General features: G+C 43.8%; 1 protein-coding gene and 1 long non-coding RNA gene across 3 annotated transcripts in view; both read left to right on the plus strand.

Moving 5' to 3' along the window:
- The window catches only part of YAF2 (YY1 associated factor 2), a 68335-nt gene that overhangs the window by 948 nt on the left and 45152 nt on the right, over positions 1–22235 (plus strand). The gene's annotated exons all lie outside the window — the stretch shown is intronic.
- LOC148044140 (uncharacterized) lies at positions 271–16059 on the plus strand. The gene is made up of 2 exons (XR_015697773.1): positions 271–1960; positions 15716–16059. It is a non-coding gene; the product is annotated as an uncharacterized LOC148044140 (long non-coding RNA).

Consider the following 22235-nt stretch of genomic DNA (forward strand, 5'->3'; position numbering starts at 1 on the left):
ACTTATATACCGCTTCATAGGGCTTTCAGCCCTCTCTAAGCGGTTTACAGAGAGTCAGCATATTGCCCCCAACAATCTGGGTCCTCATTTTACCCACCTCGGAAGGATGGAAGGCTGAGTCAACCCTGAGCCGGTGAGATTTGAACCGCTGAACTGCTGATCTAGCAGTAGCCTGCAGTGCTGCATTTAACCACTGCGCCACCTTGGCTCTTCGCTTGCTCTCTTCTGTGGGAAGCGTAACGGCTCCATTTGCCCCCTTCCCCGTCTTTACTTCAATAAACGTCCCACTCCCGTGGTGAACTTAAAACTTGCGAATCAGATGCTCTTTCTGCCTGCTTCCCACCTCTCTGGATCTGTAGGAAGATGGGAAGTGCTGGCTGTTGGTTTTTAATCCTGGTAAACTAAAGTATTTCTCATGCTTTGAAATACTCAAACTGACCAAATATTAATGGCAAGCAGTTGCACAAATTGTGAGAATAGATTTTATGACATCAGTTGAAAACAAAACAAAAATGGGCCAGAGTTTGTTTTACTTTTATTGAGACAACTCTGTTGTATACTGTGCTGTGTATACCCAAACATATGTGCACACATGGACAAGTCCATGGACTGTCCCATTTATTTTGTGATATTAGCAAGCACATATATACTGTTGATCAAAATAGAAGTACTCTATTACGTTTGAAAATATTAACTATGATAATGTAGACAATAAGAGTATATTTTTCTGTCCCTGTATTCCAGAACCTTTAAAAATTATTTGATTATCCAAAAACTGTTGTTATAAAGAGAGAGGGAAATGAGGAAATATGTGATGGAGATACATATTTATGCAAGCTGAGTGAGTGGTGGCTGCTGAGGTTATGAAAATTTCAAGCTTCTGTGGGATGTTAAAAAAAGGGAAAACATGGTTATTGGTAATTTGGGAGGCAAAGGTGGAGCAGGAGATTTGTTAGTCCACATCCTGGAACAACACAGCAGAGCCTCTCCTGATGCAGATCAATAGGATTGTAACAATAAGTATTTGCTGAGCTACTCCCTGCTTCTTTACATGATTATACATGTATGTAAATATAACTAAGATAATTTTTTCATATTACACTTATCTCCTATGTCCCACTGTTACTTTAAGTAGTTACTGTTGAACTTACAGTTTTCTTTAATTTCTTTCAACAATTTACAGTAGCAATACATGCTTGCTTTCAAACGACCATCTCTCACTGCTATTTCTTAATAGAGTTAGCAATAATATTTTGCTCCAGGTACAGTTATAACCTCGAACAGTACTTAGCATTTAATCCAAAAAATTAAACAGAAATGATCTACTTAAATATATAAAACAAGTGATCCATGTGTAGAGTGGTTCAGTTCTGTTTTCTGTCACCGAGGACTCACAACAATTAATACTGAGAACTTGTCCTATTTGTACCCATATCATTATTTGTTATTTCCTTGGCACTCAGATTTTGAATATTCAGACCAAGTCAGTGAACATGCATGCACACATGTATTTGTGACATTTAAAAAAATTATCAGCAATATTTTCTGCCCAGTTCAATTATGCAAGATACTTGCTTTGAATCTATTGTAGTTAAAATATTTTTATAACTTGCGGCATTATAAATACATTTCAGACTTTGAAAAAGTGTGGGTGCTGTCACAAAATAGTTATCAAAAGTTCATGTGCATTAACATATTAGTTGTTATAATGTTCATGCTAATGTCCATAATAGAAGTGGCAAAACTTAAAAGTCAAATCATTTGTCCAAAAAAGTGAGTACAGAATAAAGCCAAAGTGGTTCTGAGCTCCAAAGCCATTTGTTTGAATTCAGATTTCCATTTAAAATAATTCTCACTTTCTTTGTCTATTCTTTATCTTTTTTACTATGTAAATTTTGATCAAATAATTCGGGACAATTAAGCAGAAAAACAGCAACATAAAAAAAATTAGGGAAAGAAGGTAAGAATACACCTCACTTATCTTGGCCTGACAGTGAACTTGCTCTGTTTTGTTTCTGTCTGTGCCAGCAAATGTATTTTTTCATTTATGTAAAGAAATTCACCTCTCAAATCTCACCGTCCCAGAAAGTCAACTCATTTTCTTTCTTCCACAGCTCCACTTTTGTTGTTTCTTATTTCTCTATCCATAAGGCTATTCACTTCCATTTTTAATTAAAATCCTTGACTTTGTGATTCCCTTTTCTCCAATACCTTAATTAATTTCATTGTTACCCTCCCTAATCAAAGTTGTAGTTGGTATATAGCAGGTAAACTGCTAACTAGTGCAAAGTAAAAGAATTACATATCTGTCAGGGGTCCAAGTAACATACGGTACCCGTAGCAAACACAACTCTGAGGCAGAGTAAGAATAAGAATAAGTTTATTGGATATGTCATATTGGCACAGGCTGGTGAAAACTGACTCTGATTATTCCCACGATTTTTACCTAATTAAAAGTTAAAAAAAAATCACTTCCTCAAAACGATCGGTCACATGGTCCAATCACAATACTGTCCAGTTGCTAGGTGCACTTGGTATTCTCCCGTGCTTCCTTCAGTGATTCCATTTATTGATATGGATGATGGAGGATTAATGTACTCCCTCAATTCTGTCATTCTGGACTTAGCTCTATGAATGCCTGGGCTAAGTTGTTGTCAATGTACTCCCTCAATTCTGCCCTAGCTTTGGCAAGGGGAAGGATTATCAGGCACCGGCTGCATCCCATTTCTATAATAGCTTCTGTTTCTCCCTCCTATTTTCAGCACAACTAACTTTGACTTGATAGCAAATGGATAGATGTCTTCATTTACCATTGGGTTGTCCTTGCTGTCATCATTGCTGTCCCCGGTTGCCAGCAGCAGGCCTCCTTGAGCTGGAGTTCCCTCTTCCCCTTCAGGGAGGAGACCTCAATGACTTGGCGGGTGAATTTTCCTCTCTCCGGATTCTTCCGTGGTGGCTTTTTTGGTTTGGTTGATGCAGGGCTCTTTGCTTGTGGGACAGGAGTTTGGGCCAGGCACTTGGACATGTAGTGGCCCTGTTGATCACATTGGAAGCACTTGATTGATACCGTTGAGGCCCCTTTTGGTCTGTCCTTTCCTTGGACAGTGCTAGTTCTCTGGCTGAGCTTTCCTTGGGCTTTTTCTCTGGAGTTTCCTTCTGGTACTGGTTCATCTCGAGGTCCATGGCCACAGTTATTTGGTACCAATCATGGATGCTGTCTGGGACTCCCCAGGAGAGGCAGGTGTGGTGTAATTCTTTGTCTGAGCCCTTGGAAAAAGAACCAGGACCAGGAGACGCTTGGCCAATGTCGCAGTTTCCCAGCAATTCTGCAAAATTCTCTAATGTATTCTTTGGCCGAGCGACCCTCTTGCTTGATGGCTTTAATTTCTGCCTCTGCTTCTTGGGCTTGGGCTTAGTTTTTGAACCTATTCCTCAATTTCTGCAGGAAGTTGTTGACGTTCCCTAGTTCTGGCACATCTTCGTCTTGCAGTTGGGTCACCCACTCTGCTGCCTCCCCATCTAGGTTCTACATGATGGCTTGGATGATTTATTGGTTGTTGGCATAGGGTCCCCATGACGGTCAATTTGTGTCTACACCCAGTTTAGGTAGAAAGCCAACTTGTCTGGACTCCCATCGAAGGCCGCTGTGAAATGCGGAAGCTGGCTGCGGTGGTGGTGGCGGAGGCTGAGTGGGAGCAGGATTCATTGCATTTGGACTCAGCCATGCCCCTGGTAGTAAGCCCAGATGGGTGGTAATTGCCAAGCCAGCGGTAACTGGGGCTGTTCAGGAGGATTAGCCTGCCCCCTGCACTGTGGAGGAATCTGCTGTGGTCCTGGGCTCAACCAAATTGTGGGAAGCGGCAGCAGGCATGGAGCACCGCTATTGTTGACCGGTCCTGCATGGTAAGACGCAGTCTTCCTAATCTAATACACACAAAGTCTAATACACAGAACAGAAGTAAAAACATCTGGTGAATGGCCTGACTTTGACTCTGTAGTTAGAAGACATCTGGGAAAATATTAAATAGTAGGGGTTTTTTTCTTTCCTTTTGAAGTTATAAAAGGAACTAATTTGCAAATAACTAAATCTTACTAAAATTGACTATTGGATTATGGATTGGAAAGACTGGAAGAATTTAGTGGAGTAACCTGAATTAATTTGGACTTGGAGTATTAATGTTATTTAATAGAACATTATATGGCAAAAGAAGAAAAGGTCAGAAGAAAAGAGAGAAAAATGAAATAAGACTTTAAAATTTGGACAATTGGAAAATTGGGGAATTATAAGGCTGTAAATTATGAAATAAAATGTGGGGTTTTGGAGATATAACTATGGGATTAATGTTACTTGATTAAATAGAAGCTTCTTAAATATTGAGATATTGGAATAATAGAAATATAATTTTATAAGCTGTATCAAATTACTATAGAATGGATCTAGAGATGTATGAAGAAATATTGAGCATGTTAAAAAATCTGCATGAATCCTTAAGAAATGACAAAGAGACAAAGGAATTGTTTAAAGATACAGAAATGAATGTAGAAGCTATTCAAAAACTGGGGAGGGAGAGAGGAACACAATATTCAAGAAATAGATGAAAAACTACAAAAAGCAGGAGAAGGGGAGAATAAAAATGAGAAGCAAGAAGCTAGGAACAAAGAAAAGAGACTAATAAGTAGAAGACATGTACATAACATCACAATTTATGGTACACAGAAAAAAAACCTTTAAAAAACAAAAACAAAAGGAAACTTTGTGGATGGGTGTTCAAAAAACGCAGCAGAAAGAGGCAAAAGGTACCCTGAAGTTTAGAAGAGACAAAAAAACTAAAAAGAGATAGAATATTCCAAGAGAGAGAGATAAAAGACGGACCAAAAAATCAATAAACGATGGAATTTTAGAAAGACAAAGAGATGATGGATAATGAGAAAATATATTAATAAAATGGGAAAATACCATAACCCCAATAAGTTTAGGTTAATAGATGGTAATTTAGGACTAGACAATTTAACTGAAGTACTAATATTAATTCTGTTAAAAGACATTGTGAATTTAAAATATTAAGGATTAGAAATGGTGGGGACCTTGAGATATACTCCCGTGATGGATTGACTATTGTTAATAATTGGTGTTGTCAGTAATCCTATACATTTGGAATATTGATGTTATGGTGGAATAATGAGTGATTTTAAAAATATTGAATGACAACATTTGCTAAGGGATAATAAACAGGGTGTGAAGAAATGTTATTTATGCTTAAATGAATCAAAAGTAAAATGTAAAAGGAATATGAAATGAGAATAGTATTGTTTGAAGTTGAAAGATTAGAATTTCACATACTATTTGTACTATTATTGCTAATGTTGTATAAAAAAGATCTGACCCAATAAATGCACTGTCCACTGTCTAGGGCAGGAGTCCTTGGTTTATGGATTGGCAATAGTATGCGGCATGCCAGCAACTGGGCCACACAAACAAGCGAAGCCCCAAGAAGAGACTGGACTGCCATCTGTCAGAAATGGTGTAGGGTCTGCTTGGGAAGGGGTTGGACTAGATGACCTACAAGGCCCCTTCCAACTCTATTAATCTGTTAATACCACTGAAAAAGAAAAACAATAAATCCAAGAAAAAAACCAGCATAGTTGCACAAAGATCTCTCTGATAAATTCAAAGACAAAAAGGATAAGTAAAACAAATATAACATATAACTAAGGGAGAATATCAGCAGATAGCCCGAATCTGCAAAAATGAAGTCAGAAAAGGAATGGCTCAGAATGAACGAAGGCTTGAAAAAAAGTTAAATATAATTTTAAAAGTTTCAATATATAAATAAGAAAAAAGTCAAGTCCACTAAAAAGTGAAGATGGCAAGGAAGTAACAGGCAAAGAGAAAGCAGAGCTGCTCAACTCATTCTTTGCATCAGTCTTCACATGCAGATATTATCTCAGAAACATTGTACCATATCTTTGAAAAATTTGGAACACTGGGGAACTACCAGAAGATTGGAAAAGAAGTGATATGGTTCCAATCTTCAAAAAAAAAAGGGGGGGGGAGACAGACATAGGAAGTTACAAACCAATCAGCCTAACATCAATAACTGGGAAGATACTGGAAAAAATGATTAAAAACTCCGGGGATGAGGCTGCTGTTCCCGACTAGCCAGCCTTTTCTGGCTTGTTCAAGTATACTCATTACAAGACTATTTTGAACAAGGCTAAAGCCACGACCCGCTTGGGTACTAGCACCCCGGCTCCAGCTGCTCTTGCACTGGAGGACCTCAGGGACTCTTTGAGGAGCCAGAACCTACTCAGGAAATTGTGCCGGTTCCAAGATTGTTTCTTAACGTGGTGCAAAACCAGTGGGTGCAGCCAGGTACCCTTGCTACCCCTAGTGGTAATGACAAGAAATTGTAGACAGTTGATCCAAGTGTAGAAGATTTACTGAAATTGCCTTCCGTGGATGCGCCTTTGGCGGCTCTCACTTCCAATTCAGTGCTCCCCCCTGAACTGTTAGAAGGGCTCAAAGCGGAAGACAAAAGGGCCGAACACCTGACACAAGACTCATCAGGCTTGGGCCATTAAAACTTCCGCTTCTGTGTCCTTTCTGTCCAGGGTGGCGCTACTCTGGCTGAGACAGCTCCTCGCCAAGCTCCTGGCTGGGAATACCAAATTAAGGCAGGATGTTAACAAAATTATCGCAGCAACAGAGTACATTGCCGATGCCACCCTGAACGCTGCTACCACGAGCCCTTTCATGACAGAAACCATCAACTGTCTTTCTCTAAACGTTCCTATCGCGGAGGGTCCAGACCCTTCAGATGTTATAAGTTACCATCAGCGGACGACTCCCATACAAGGGCGTCTCCAGCTGTTCCACGACCAATGGGAGCAGTTACTTCCCGTCAGACCTGTGGATCCTTCAGATGATACGCATAGGTGTAACATTAGAGTTCATTCCCCTCCTCCCCGACACTTCGTTCGGTGTCCAACCCCCTCCTGTCCGGTCAGGAGGGCTCCCATGGAACAGGAGATCCTTCACCTCAGAGACATAAACTCCATAGAACTGGTTCCACCCGGTCAGGAAAGGGTTTTATTCAATACTCTTCCTTGTCCCAAAGAATTCCAGGGTGGTGGTGGAGGGGGGGACCCTACCCTCGATCTAAAAAAGCTAAACCATCATATAGCATACCGGAGGTTCAAGATGCAGTCCCTTCAGTCAATTCTGGGTTGCATCAGGCCGAGAGATCTCTTAACATCCATACATCTCAAGGAGGCCTACCTCCACATCCCCATTTGCAAACCTCACCGCAGGTTCCTGAGATTCTTTTATGCAGGCCGCCACTACCAGTACAGGGCTCTGCCATTCGGCCTGACCTCGGACCTTTACAAAGATCCTAGCTGAGATCTCACCCGGTCCGCCTGCATTGCTACCTGGATGACTTCCTCATTCAGTCATCGTCACGGCAACAAGTGGTGCAAGCTCTGCAGCACACACTGCAAACCCTCCAATATCACGGGTTCTCCATCAACAAAGAGTCATCTGCATCCGACCACCAGGCTGTAGCACCTAGGTGCCATCATCGACACCACCAGTTGCCAGGTCTCCCTATCTCCAGAGCGGTTGGCAAGCATCAGAAGCCAGGTGTTGCAGGTACTGCAGGCATTGCAGGCATCGATCGTGCAGCTGTCACAACTCCTTGGCAAGATGATTTCATGCCTGTCAATAGTACCTAGGGCACGCCTTCATTCTCGACACCTGCAATGGCTCCTGCCCTACCAGAGGCCCGGCCTGGGTCTCTGCAGCTGGCGTGGGTGTGGTCGGCGGCACCGGGACACCGGGCTTGGGATCTTTGCAGCTGCCGCTCCCCACACCGTGGTGTTATGCCGATTGTTCCCCCCTCCTCCTTGCTTATGGACATGATAAATTGGATCAGCAGGGAGTGGCTGAGGCAGCTGGCATGGATATTGATGCCAGCAGAAGATGGCTTCAGTAGTTGGCATAGGCGGGGTTGGAGTGGGGGGGGTTCCTTCATTGTGGCCCCCTCCAGTATCACTGCCGTTGCCTGGGCCACCGTACTGTGTCATTTTGCCCCTACTCTTGTGACAATATGGACTGGGTCAACGGAGTGCAGCCCTGGCGATGGATATGAGTGCAGCTGACGTGGACAGAGCTTAGCTGCTGGAGTTGTTGAAGTTGGAGCAGCTGCTGCTGCCACCGCTGTCCTCATCACCGCCACTACGGGCCACTTCACCACCTCGCAATTCATCATCTGCTGCAATTTTGACATCTGGCCATTACTCTTACATATTGTCCTTAACACCGACCATTGTTATGATGAACATAAGCTTCCCGCTACCCCCTTGAACACTGTCGGCTGCCCCCCCCCCATGGATATGTCATCTCCTCATTCCATCTCCCCGTGATGTCACCCCGTTTGGTTGATGCCACACTCTATGTTATACTGCGACAGAACTTTATTCCTTTCGGGAACTCCCCCTTTCCCGGGGATGGCCTTCTTGCCTATCAAGATGCTTCCTTAATGACGGATCTTGGGATCCCGAGATGTGGCATGCGAAGAAGAGACTTCTTAGCGGTTTTATACAGGGTTTTTTAAGGGAGGGTGCATGGGGGTTGATTCGGATGGCTCAGACAGGCTTGGGGGGGAGTCTGCCAGGGCACAGGCCAGAGTTAACTAATGGGCGCGGGTCGGGAGTGCTGGGAAGGGTTGGGATTCCGGGGGAGATATTAAGCCAGGGGTTCACCATCTGTACTGTTTATGGGAGAGGCAGATATGGTGGGGGCCGAGGGCCAAATTATGTTTGGGGGACGCGGGTTTGCTGTTTAAGAGTGATTGCGCGTTCCGACCCTCATCACCCTTCTCACACCCCTGGGTGTGGTACATAAGGCTCCCCTCATTTACAACCTCATACAAGAGGGTAGAGTGGACCTGGCATGCATTACGGAGACCTGGTTGGGCCATGAGGGGAGTGTTCCCCTTAGTGAATTATTCCCACCAGGCTTCTGGGCATTTCACCAGCCGAGAGCCCGGGGCAGGGGCGGGGAGGGGGGTGGCAGTGGTTATTAGGGAAAGTCTGGGACCTCAGGAGGTCACTGTGCCTCAGATAGGTGAGTGTGAGTCCCTTTTTGTGAAATGGGGCCTTGGAGTTTAGGTGGGCCTTTTTGTTATGTACCTGTCTCCCTGCTACGTTTCATCGGCCCTGCCAGAGCTGCTGGATGTGTTAGCTGGATTGGCCGTTGATTTCCCCAGGCTTATGGTCTTGGGGGATTTCAAACTGCCTTCCATTGGCAAGACATCCGAGTCAGCTTGGGAGTTCATGGCTTCCATGACAGCTATGGACCAAACTCAGTTAATTCAAGACCCCACCCATAGCAGGGAACACACGCTCGACCTGATTTTCGTCTCTGGACAGTGGATGAATGATCTAGATGTAGGGGATATTTCTATCCTACCCTTGTCATAGTCTGATCATCAGGCTTGACTTCCATACTGCTACCCTTCGCCGCAGGGAGGCAGAACCAACTCGATGGTTCTGCCCCAGGCGCCTGATGGACCCTGAAAGGTTCCTGATGGAGCTTGGGACTTTTCCTGAATCGCTTGCTCACAGCTCGACCGAAGCCCTAGTGGAAGCCTGGGATAGGGTGGCCACTGGGGCCTTGGTCCACGTTGTGCTTTTGCGGCCTCTGACCCGGTGTTGATCCTGGGTAGCTCCCTGGTTTACCAAGGAGCACCGGGAGATGAAACGCCAGAAAAGATGCCTAGAGAGTGGTTGGAGGGCCAGCCGGTCCGAATCTGATCGAACACTAATAATAATTCATATTAAATCCTACTTAGTGGAGATATAAGCGGCAAAACGGCAACATTTTTCCGCTCTTATCGCATCCACAGATAACTGCCCAGCCACCCTGTTTAGGGTGACCCGCTCCTTACTCAACCAAGGAACTGGGAAAGACCCCCTTACAGGATAGGGCTGAAGAATTTGTTATCTTCAGGATAAAATCGCTCAGATTCGGACAGGCTTGGACTCTGGTTTCCGGTTTTGAGTTTTGTGCCTTGAATAGCCGATAAAATAGAAGAAAGGAAGTGCTAGATTTTGAGAACTGCTTAAGGATGTTAGAAAGCAAATCAAAAGCTCTCGGTGTTTCACCGGTGTTTCACTCTATGCCAGCGATGGCGAATCTTTTTTGGCTCGCATGCCATAAGTGAGGGAAGTGCAGGGGGGTCATGCGTGGGTGTGCTGCACCCATAATACAATGTGCGACCTCCCTCAGTGTGCATGCGTGCATGACAAAGATATCTTAACACAAAGGGGGAAACTAAAACAAAAACAAGAATTAGGAAAGCAAGGGATTGATATAGATGGTTTTCACAATTACAAATATAATCAAGATATGAAAAAGATAAAAGGGAGTATGGTTTTAACTTAGGAAGTTCAGAGTTGGATAAGATACTTATTGGAACGGAAGAAAGAATAATCAAGGAACTATATAGCTACCTATTAAGAACTATGCTAGAAGAAGTAGTAGTTAAAGATACAATGTTAACTTGGGCAAAGAATTTTGGCCATACGATTGAACTAGAAAAGTGGCAACAACTATGGAAAAGGAAGTATAAATTAACCATGTCAACAGCTACACCTGAAGCTAAAACATATACAAAATGTTTTACAGATGGCATATGTCACTTGGAAAACTAGCGAAGATGTTTAAAGACAAGTCAGTGAAATGTTGGAAATGTCAACAAGCAATAGGTTCATACTGTCATATGTGGTGTTCATGTGCAGAAGCAAGGAAATATTGGACTAAAATAAGAGTATGGTTAAAGAAAATGTTACAACAAGAAATAGAATTTAGACCAGAGATATTTTTACTAGGTATTATCCCAGAGAAATTCAAGAAAAAGGATATTTATTTGATTATACATGTAACTACAGCAGTGAGAATTGTATTTGTCCAAAATTGGAAATTAAATAAGCTACCAACAGACGAAGACATATTTAAAAAGATATTTGATTGTGCAGAGATGGATAGGTTGACAATGAAAATAAAGGCTAAAGAGGAATCAGAGTACTTCAAGACGTGGGGAAGATTTTATGATTGGCTAGAGAAGGCAAGCTAGAAAAGAAAGTAGGGAGAAGATAAAGTACCCAGACGACACACTATTAAATGGAAACGGGGGGTGGGGAAGAGTTTTGATTTCCATAGGTGCATTATTCAGAATGCTGACATTAAACCAACTCTCCTAACTCTCTGCTCCAATCAAAGCTACTCTCCATGGGATGGGGCTCTGGTTGGAGATTGGGCTGCTTATCCGATCCCTTGAGGGGAGCAGAGAAGACAAGGAAGACTGCAGATATGGAGAAAGAAGTAAAAGGAGGCGGTGATGCAACCCTCTCCCCCCCCCCCCCAGAGTGCCTGCAGACCTCTATGGAGGCCCTGCAAACTGCAGCGATGCTGACAGAGGTTGTCCTCTCCTGCAGGGACCTGTCCCAAAGTCCGAGCAGAGATTACAGCCACCAAGGAGAACCTCAGATGCCAATTCAGAGATATGGGGTGGAATTCCCACTGACATCTATGTGAGAGTCTGCCAATTTGTCACCCCACTGGAGAGAGGGAAGGCCTCCCGAACTAGACAAGTCCAGAGAATGGAGATACGTGATAGCTCACCAGGCCAGCAGTGGAAACCCTGCAGGAGAGGTTTGACCGGATGAGCATCGAGAGGATGGGACAGGCGGGTATACTCAAACAATCCAGCCAGATCCTGAGCAGAACTGTCCTGACATTCCTTCCCCATTGCAATCCAGCTCCAGTAGCAAGCTCACCCGGCCCCATGGCCAATCCTCCAGGTTGGCAAGGCTCCCCCTGGGCATACTACCCTGGGGCTGGCTGGGCTCTCAGCCTCTGGCTTTGATTCCACCTCAATCTCTTCCTCCTCACCCAGTTGCACATCCTGCTATGAAAATCACTTTCAGTGGGTTCACCTAGATGACCACATGGCAGACTACCTGAGTGACTGGGTGATGATCTGTGCTTTGACAGCGAACCTGGAGAAGGGAGGCAGCTGAATGGGTGACCAAGCTCTATGATAAGGATGCACCAGAACTGGGGAACATCGACATCTTCCTTCAAGAGTTGAGGTCTAGGTTTGAGGATGACTCAGGCCCTGCAAGCTGAAGCCAAGATCTACAAACTAAAGCTGAGGGGCCTACTCGCCAAAGAATATGTCTGAGAGTTCCGACGAGTAGCTGGGAAACTGCAGCAGCAGCTGGAGAGGCTACTTGTCCACTTTAAAGAGTGCCTGGACTGTGAGCTGCTGAATGCCTGTTTTTACCGAGGGGTCCCTCATCAGATCCACGAGTGGTACCAGATGGCAGTAGTAACGGACCTCGACCTCAAACAATGCAAGTGGCACTGGCACAGGCACAGGCACCAAACACCCAATCAGAAAAGCAACAGCTGGGAGATACGATCAGCCCCCAGTCAAGTCAAAGACTCCTCCAGCAGAGCTTCAGGACTGCCCATCAAATGCTTTTGCTGCAGCCAGCAAGTCCATTGGGCTGCTGAGTGCCTCGCTCCCATTCCCCAACCCAGGATGAATTCACCAAAGTCTGTCAAGGTGAAGACCCCCCCCCCCCAGAAACCAAGAGAGAGGGGGAAATTCATCTGTCAGGCTGTCCAGATCTCCTCCCCCTAAGTGAAGGGAAGAGAACACCGACTGGGGACATATGGCAGTTGGTGCCCTATGACAGTGAGGGCGAGGACAACCTGATGATAAGTGAAGGCATCCACCCCTTTGCCACCCCCTCGAAAAACATAAATCCAAAGCCGAGTGGGATGTAGAGGCCATAATAGACTCAGGTGCACCCACTGCCTAATCGGCTTAAAACTGTTCTGAAGCTGGGAATCAGGGTGAGGACCCTGACTCAACCCATAAGATTTGAACAAATTGATGGATCGCTGATAGGGGAGCCCCACCTGCTCCTCACCAAACCATTGAGGGTGAGTTGGGCAGGCACTGGGAAAACATCCACTTTGTGGTGATGCCAAAAATGACTGAAGTGGTGATGGTGGGACTGTCCTGGCTGGACAAATGGGCCTCTACCATCTGGTGGGAAGGAGGAGAGAGAAAGCTAAGGCTAGGCATAGGCTCTCCCCCCCTCCCAGCAGCCCTGAGAAGGGAGCTGTCCAATGGCTGGAGGACACTAAGTGGAGCGATAAAGCGAAAGCCATACCTGAACAGCCTCCAGGTATCCCCTGATTAGCAAGGAATACAGAGACCTTGCAGACATTTTCAGCAAGGCAATTTAAAGTCCTTTGGGCTGCAGCCCGCCCCCCCCCCCAGTATTTCTATAACTAATTAATGAGGTGCTGCATGAGCACCTATACAAGGAGATCCTCATATACTTTGATGACATTCTCACCTTCACTGAGACACTGGAAGAATACATCAAGCTGCTGTGCCAGGTGCTCAAGAAACTCCTAGCACCGAACCTGTATGCCAAATTGTCTAAGTGTGAGTTTCATAAATCCAGCCTAGTCTACTTAGGGTATTGTGTGTCCAATGATGGACCCAGGGAAAGTCAAAGTCGTCCTGGACTGGCAACCCCCTCAAACCTGCAAGCAGCTCCAAAGCTTCCTGAGCTTCACTAATTTCTACAGACAGTTCATTCCCTCCTTTGCTGAGATTGCCCTCCCAATCACTGAACTACTAAAGACTAGAGGAAGGGAGTGAAACCACGGCCAGGTCAGCCCCTGAAATAGACTCTAGAATGACAAAAGGTATTCGAGATGCTCAAAAGCCATTTTGCCAAAGAGCCGATCCTTAAGCACCCAGACTGGGACCAAACGTTTGTCATCCAAGCAGATGCCAGCAATGTAACAGTTGCTGCAGTCTTCTAAAAAAAATTGAAGGGGAACCTGCAACCATGTGCATACACCTCCAGAAAACTAACAGAGACTGAAGGGAGGTAGTCAGTGTAGGAAAAAGCATAAGCGGTCTGCTGGGCTCTGCTGACCTGGCACCACTTCCTTGAGGGGAGCTAAGAGCCATTTGAAGTATAGATGGACCATAAAAACCTGGAGGTACTTAGGACCTCGCAGAAGCTCTCATCAAAGTGGGTCTGATTCAATTTCACTTTAAAAAATATCCTGGGGCGGACGCCTTTTAGCCAATGTTTTATCGCAAATGTCACAATACAACAAGCATGAGAAGATGGTCCATACTATGATACCTCCACCCCAGCAAGCCTAACAAGCTATCAGCAGGCAGCAAGCCCAAAGGTGGAAAACTGAGGGGGGGAGTTGACTCAACAGTTAAAAATAGAGCTACCCACTGATCCTCGGTCCTGGGACAGCGAGGAGTTACTAAACCTCAGAGACAGACTGGCCTGAAAGGGCTCTAAACTGTATGTCCCCAACAACCTGCTTCTCCAAGTACTGCAAAGAAGCCATGATGCCAAGCAGGCAGGCCACTTCAGCTTCCTGAAAATCCTGCACTTGGTCAGGAGGAGGGGGGGCAATTTTGGTGGCCAAAGATGAAAGGGGACATTGAGGACTATGTTAAAAGCTGCGCTACATGTGCCACAATGAAGGGAAGTCCCCAGGACTGCTCCAACAAATAGCTGACCCTTCCCAGCTGTGGTAAGAAATAGCTACCAATTTTATAGTAGACCTTCCTGAGAGTGGGGGAAATACAGTCATCTGGACAGTGATTGACCTTTTCTCTAAGAAATTCCACTTTGTAGCTTGCTCCAGTCTACCGTCAGCCCACAAGCTAGCCAAACTATTTGTAAAGCACATTTATAGGCTGTATGGAGTTCCCAAGAGAATTATCTCCAACCAGGGGTCCAATTTACAGCCAAATTTTGAAGGGAGTTTATAAGGCCCATGGGCTCCTCCCAGGGGCTTAGCTCTGCATTCCAGCTGAGCTCTAACAGAATGGTGAATGCAATGATAGAACAGTACTTAAAATGCTATGTTAATTATCAACAAACTAACTGGGCAGACCTCCTATCATTTGCTAAGGTAGTACACATCAATGCAGTGCACAGCAGCACAAGACTAAACCCCTTTCCAAATCACCAGTGGCATGGAGTTCATTCCTATGCTGGAACTCCCTAAAGAGTCACCCTGCTCCATGACCTTAAATTAGTGGATGGAGTCACTGAGGACAGCATGGGAGAATGTAAAACAGGCCTTTCAAGACGCTGCAAAACCCGACAAACATAGGTCTTCCCTCCGAATAGGGAGCAAGGTTTACGTCTCCACCAAGTATTTAAGACTAAAACTACCCTGCAAAAAGCTAGGACCCAAATTCATAGGTCTCTTCCCCATTGTGAAGATTATTAATCCTGTCATGGTGGAGTTGAATCTTCCCTGCTTGCATCCAGTCTTCTATAGCAGCTTGTTAAAGCCAGCAATCAGGTCTCAGCTGAGGCCATTATATTGGGCAGCCCCAAAGCCAATCATAGTACAGGAATAAACGAATTACGAGATAAAATGAATCCTAGACTCCAGACTATGCAATGGAAGTGTACCCATTGTCCGAAGCCACTTGGGTGGAGAGCTGGGCTATAAGAGCAGATTTATTGAACTAAGCAATTTCAAAATAAATACCCTCAAAAGCCAAAGGCACCTCCAGGGGAAGGGAGAGGTGGGTGATTGAAAAACTAATTTCTCTCCATTTGAATTTTTCAGGAAATTCCAATTAAAGGGGGGAGGTCCGACTGTCAATTCTGAAGCAAACCTGACTGAAGCCATCTTGTGCTGACTCACAGTTGCCACAAAGCCTGAGAGAGGAAGGTGAGGGGGAAGTAAATAGCCCCGCTTACAGTCAAAATAAAGAACCAAGGTCATCATAACAGGTGGCTGGTGAAGGAGGAGAAGAGTCTGCCAGCTATATTCATTGGACAATGTGACTGATGACACTGGGGGGTGGGGAAGTTTTACTCTTGATTGGGTGAAAACCGTAGGAACTTTCAGAGTTGGTTTTCACTGGCTGTGCCGATATGATGTATCCAATAAACATGTCCTTTGAGGAATCTACCTGCCTTGGAGTTCTGATTTCATGGATGCATTACTCGGAATGCTGACATACATTTTATCTCGGAGGTCGATAATTTCCCAAATTTTATAGACCAGTGTTATCAAGACCCTGACGTGGGACAGTGGTCTCTCACACACTGGTTCTGGTGTTCTTGTCAAATTAGTGGCTATGTGATATTTAGTTGGAGTAGCTTTAGTGTGTCCCTTTTCATGATTAGATCATACCTTGATTACTCAGTTCTTTGGCACTGCTGGCCATTGCAGGGAGACAGATCCCATTAGATTGTCCATCCCTGCTGACTGAAGGGTCCAGAGAGATTTCAGAGATTGGTTAGGATTGTTCCTGCTGGTCTGCACAGTCCATATGAAGCCTTGGTTGCCTCTTGGAATAATTGGCAGCTGAGGCATTGAATTGGACTGCACTTCTGCGAATTCTCTCTTTTGTTTCTCATGGATTTCATCTCTTCCTGTGATTTGCAGAGGAATTAAGAAAAATGGAAGTGAGAAAGGAGACATCTTAGAAGTCCACTAGCAAATAACTGGGGACAAACTTGATCAAAGATGGCTTAGAGTGCTATTAATGGTGGTAAGGATAGCAAGTGCCAGTACTTTTAAGTGCTTTTAAGAGTACTGCTTGTACTACTATTGCCATCTTGTAGCCCTGGGTGAACGAGTATCCACGGAACCTTTTGTAGGGATGTGTGGAGGAATTTAGTTAGCATATGTCAGATAAAATCATGTGAATCCACTTATAGTTGGATATTGGCCTTGTTGCAGGTCTGGAGACATGCTGAAGGTAGTATCTTGCTTGATTATCTGGAAATAATTTGAATGGATTAGGACTGACCTTGGCCACTTATTCCCCTGATCCATGACTTATGAAACCAGCCCGGACAGTGTCATGCAAGCAAGCTCGAGCGGTGGTGAATGCTTGGGCGTGTGTGTGTGTGTTCTTTACCTCTTAAGGAGGCCTTGATATGCCCTCTCCTCAAGTCATTGTTGAACCTCATGGATTGGACAATTTCCATCCAGTATACAGCCTTCCCTTCTGGGGGAAGGTGATTGAGAGGGTTGCACACAGCTTCAAAGGAACTTGGATGAAACAAATTATCTTGTTACTTTTCAGTCAGAACTGGGTATGGGTATTGGTCATGCTTTTGGATGATCTCTGGCATGGGTGAGATGATGAAAGTGCATCCATCTTTGCCTTATTTGACCTCTTGGCAGTTTTCACTACCGTCAACCATGGTATCCTACTGAAAAACTCAGAGGACTTGGGGCAGGTGGCACAGGTCCACCTCCTTTTTCTTTGATTGTCTCCTGTTGGTGATTGGAAAAGAAAGATCTTGTCTTCTGTTCCTATTCCACAGGGGTTGGTATTCCCTGTTTACTGTTTCCATGAGACTGCTGGATGAGCTCATCCATCAACATGGGGTGAGGTATGTCAGAGTTTATTGCAGCAATCAAATCTAGAAAGCACATATAGGTAACTAATGCAGTAGGATTCGTTAACTTCTCTTTACATACATAATAACACAGAAATCATATATAATACCAATGGCTGGTTCTTCCAATGTAGTAGACAGGCAGAAGAGAGAACAGTTTCCAGTTTCAGTTCAGACTAGTTTGTAGCTTTTGCACAGACTCAGCGCTACAGAGCTAAGCCACACCCAGACTCCTAGCTATCTCCAGCAAATACTGTTTCAGTTTTCAAACAGCGCCCATTGGCTGACCCTGTTGCTATGTTTCTTCCAATCTATGAATATTCATACTCGAACAAGGTATCATCAATATCCTGAGATACCCAAATTGTACATCTCCATTCCTGGCTAGTTAAGCAATGTTGTGGACATTTTATCCCAGTGTCTTCAGGCTGTGAGAGTTGAGATGGGGAAGAACAAGCTTTAACTGAACTCAGACAAGAGTGAGTGGCTTTCCATTTTAAAGACACCTGGTTTTGGGACTATACCATCTTTGGTGCTGGATGGGGTTGCAGTGTCTCAAAATTCTGTGTACAGTATGGGTCCTCCTGGACTCAGAACTCCTGGTCAATGAACAGGTGGTGGTCTTGACTAAGAGGGTGTTTGCACAACATATTGCATGCGAATTGCACCTTTTCTGAGGGGGAGGGGCCATATTCAGGAATCACTCATGCCTAGTCACCTCCCAGTTGTGCTACTGCAATATAGTCTACATGAGGCTGTCCTTGAAAAGTACTTGAAAACTTCAGATAGTGCAAAATTATTATGACGAAAGCAGTTATGCGTGTTTCTGGTAGAACACTATACCTGTGATTTGCTAGCTACATTGATTATAATCCTTTTCTAGATTTCATCCCATCAGATACAGCAGAGAGGACATGTTCCAAGTTCCCTTGGCTAGTGGGCATTTTTTGCAGCAGTGACACATTGTGAGATCTTCTCCCCCTTGATGTGAAATTTGCCTCATCGCTGCTGAGCTTCCAATACTCCCTTAAGATCTGGTTATGCCAGCAAGGCTCCTAAGGAATGAGTGAATTTGTGAGATGGTTTTATTATTATTTTAATCCCTTAATTGTTATTTGTTTTTTTAATACCTTTTAAACTTTTTTAATAATAATAATAAATAGTTTTAAGGATTTATTCACTGTTTAAACTGTGTTCTACATTACCTAGAGTCACTTTTGGTGAGATGTATGGCTATATAAACTAGATAAGTAAATAAAATATTTTTTTTAACTTGGGCATTACAGATTTTTTCTCATTCTCCTTTTTTAGTGATAATCAGAATAATTGTTAAATGACATTGCCTCTCTTCCATGAATCCGAAATATTACTATTAATATTTCTATTAATAGTGAAGGACAACTAACCATGGGTTAAAATATATGAAACATGGACATATATAGAACTTTTAAGATAATGAATAAAGTGAGATATTTACCGCTTGTTATTCTATATAATAGATTAAGGGAATTGAAATGAACATTGACCAGCGAGGATTGCCATTTATAGCCAATTAAGGGTAATCTAATCCAAGATATGGAAAAATGGAGAGGGAACATGAAATATACCTACAGTGGGAAACTATTGAGATTTAAAGACAGAATCACTAACTGAGAGCATGTAAGGATGTATAATTATATAAAGATAGTGATGAAAATAGCTGGAAATTGTAACCAGGTCTAAATCTCGGCCAAAATTAGACTGGGGGAGTGGGGGTGGGTTAAAAGCATAATGACAATATATGTATACTTTTTTGTAGTATTTTTTTAAAAGAGGAGAATACATGTTAAAATTAAATATGTATATTGAAAAGCAATTCTAAATACCATCAACATAAAATGGAGCTTGCCCCAAACTGAAATACACCAAGAAAATGAGATGAAGAGTGGGAATTAGAGGAGAGAGGTAAGGGAAGAAAAGAGGGATCGGAGAGAGGGCAGGGGGGGGGAGAGGAGGAGAGAAATGAGGAGTGGAAAGGAGAGAGAGGAGAAGGAGATAGGAAGGGAAGTAGAGAAGGGAAGGATGACAGAGGGAAGAAAGGAGGTAGGGAGGGGAAGAAGAGAGGGAGAAGAAAGTGATGGATAAGGTACACATATGATGTATGGCGAGCAGAAGAGCCAATAATTGTTTTTGGGAGTTGATGGTAAGAAGAATTGGTGTAAATATTTAATAATACAATATGATGTCTATGTAATAGTATACATATGATTATATGTTATGAAAATGAAAAAACAAAAAACTTTATAAAATATATTTCTATTAATAGTCTGAAAAATCTCAAATGCTGTGTGTTGTGTGTGCATGTGCGCGCACCCATGCATGTATGCACATACATAAAATAAAATGATAGACCATTAGTGAAGAATTGTAGAACAGACAGCAGTAGTTTGTAAGTTGGAAAAAGTATTTGAATGTATTAAAATTACCAGGATGTGTTTTAAGCCCCGTGCAAATTTGGTCAAATTATTTCCAGAACACTGGTAAAGTTCTGCAGCCAGGATACATCTATTCAAGGCGGGGTCTCACTAACACAGTAGTCAGGGGATACTATTTTTGTATATTTAGCAGCAATTTTAAATCAATTAATTTCTTCATACTGTATTGTATTAAGAACCTTTAACATTTTTTTTGAAGTACTGCAAGAAGGAGGCTCCTGCCATTCTTCAAACTGCACATTTCATTTTTGCAAGAGTTGGGAAAGACTAGAAGTTTTCTGAATGATTGCAAAAATGGATCACAGCTTGGTGAGGGAATGGGATGTGTGACTAGGAAAATTGTGTGAAGTAGCACAGGTCAGCAGGGCATGGCAGAACCTGTGAAGCACAGAGTGGCGGGGAAACTGGGGCTTTTTATAAGGGTGCTGGTGTGATTAGCTGTGGTATAGGGCTTGAGATGGCATTTCTCAGTGGTAGCAGCACTCCTTGGGCTGAAGTAGACAATGGGGTGTTGGCAGCTGGCTGAGAGTTGAAGGCCCTGGACTTCAGCCCCAGCCCCAGTGCTGCCAGCACTGAGTAACACTGTGCAGGTCAGCCAAAAGGGCTTAGATCAGGTGGAGAGATAAGTAGGTGGGGGAGTTGCAGTGACCCTGCAGCTTTAAGCACTGCTAGGCCAGAATGGTGGTTAAGTTTCCTGGTGTGCAGCAGCTTTGCACCATACTACTAAGTCAGAGATTGCAACTGCGGCACGCTCCTAATTTGCATGCTGCCTGTGCTTAAAGCTGCAGGGTCACTGCAACTCAGAAGGCCCATCAGCAAGACTCGCAATCAGGGCAAAGTGGAGTTTATTGGCTGTCGCTTTGCTCTCAGATCCAGATAGCAATTGACACAGGCAACATCAAGGGGATGTATGATGGCATCAAGCAGGCCTTAGGTCAACACAGAAGAAATCTGCCCCTCTGAAATCTGCTACAGGAGAGGTTATCCAGGACCGAGCACAGCAGATGGCACGCTGGGTGCAGCACTACTCTGAATTATATTCCAGAGAAAATGTGGTAACTGAAGAAGCATTAAATAACTGTAATGGCTCCTCTCCTAATTTAAGAAAGTTAGGCCCTTGAAACAGATTATTTCAAAAGGAACCTTTAATTAAGCAGGATGGAAACCATTAGAGGCAAAGCAGCATTTGAAACCCTTTAGGCAATGCAAGTGAGATTAAACTGATAATGACCCCTCCCCTTTGTCAGAATGCAGATTCTGACCAATACACAAGTGTGAAGATGTTTCCTTAACTCTTCTGCCCTGAGAGTCGAATAAAACACACATTCCCATGGCTATCTCTAGTTAGACATTAAAGTAAGATATCCCACATGGCCATCATAAACATCCCTCCAGAGGTGTTGGGACCTCCAGTCTTCTGGTGACAGGAAACCAGTTGTAAAAGTTGTAAATCTTAGTTGTTACAGGTACAGCTAGTGATTTAACTCTGAGGCTCCCCTCCTCCCAATTGAATGGCAGTATCACTTTTAGGAATCTGACATGCTGCCGTTCTTTAGAAAAAGAACCTGTGAAAAGATAGGAAAAGAAATTGCATCATAGTATTTTAACAAGGTTTGTCAGGGTATTGGGAGTGAAATTTTTTCAATAGGGCAGGGGCCCTAACATGGTGTTTCACTACCCATTCATTTTGGGATGAAGGTAAATGCTTCCAAGCAACTAAGTATTGGGTTTATCCCCTGTGGTTCCTCCAGTCCAGGATTTCCTTAATTTCAAAATGTTGTTCACCTTCTATCATGATAGGAACAGGAGGTGTAGGTGCAGGTCTGAGTTGTGAGATTTCTTCTCGTTTGAGTAAACTAATGTGAAACACTGGATGGACTTGCCTGAGGGTCTTGGAAGGAGTAATTCTACTGTTACTGGGTTGATAACTCTGGTGCTTGGGAAAGGTCCCATGAAATTTGGCCTAATTTCTTTGATGGCTGCAATGACTTCAGGAATTTTGTAAATAAGTATACTCTATCTCCAACATGGAAAGGTTTGGGGTCTACTCTTTTCTTGTCAGCTTGAGTTTTAAAAGCCTCTCTAGCTTCCTGTAACGTTAATCTAACTGCTGGCCATGTATTTCATAGGTTGTCTATCCATTCTTTTACTGAGGGGATGGTGGGTTCTTCTGTGGGTAGTTCAGGCATGGGGCTGAAATTCTGGCCTGTTGCTACTCTAAAAGGGGTGAACCCAGTACTTGAGTGCACAGTG

Source organism: Thamnophis sirtalis, unplaced genomic scaffold (assembly GCF_051295495.1).
Source record: "Thamnophis sirtalis isolate CommonGarterSnake01/CBP01778 unplaced genomic scaffold, rThaSir2_p1.2 scaffold_9, whole genome shotgun sequence".
NCBI classification, from domain to species: Eukaryota; Metazoa; Chordata; class Lepidosauria; order Squamata; family Natricidae; genus Thamnophis; species Thamnophis sirtalis.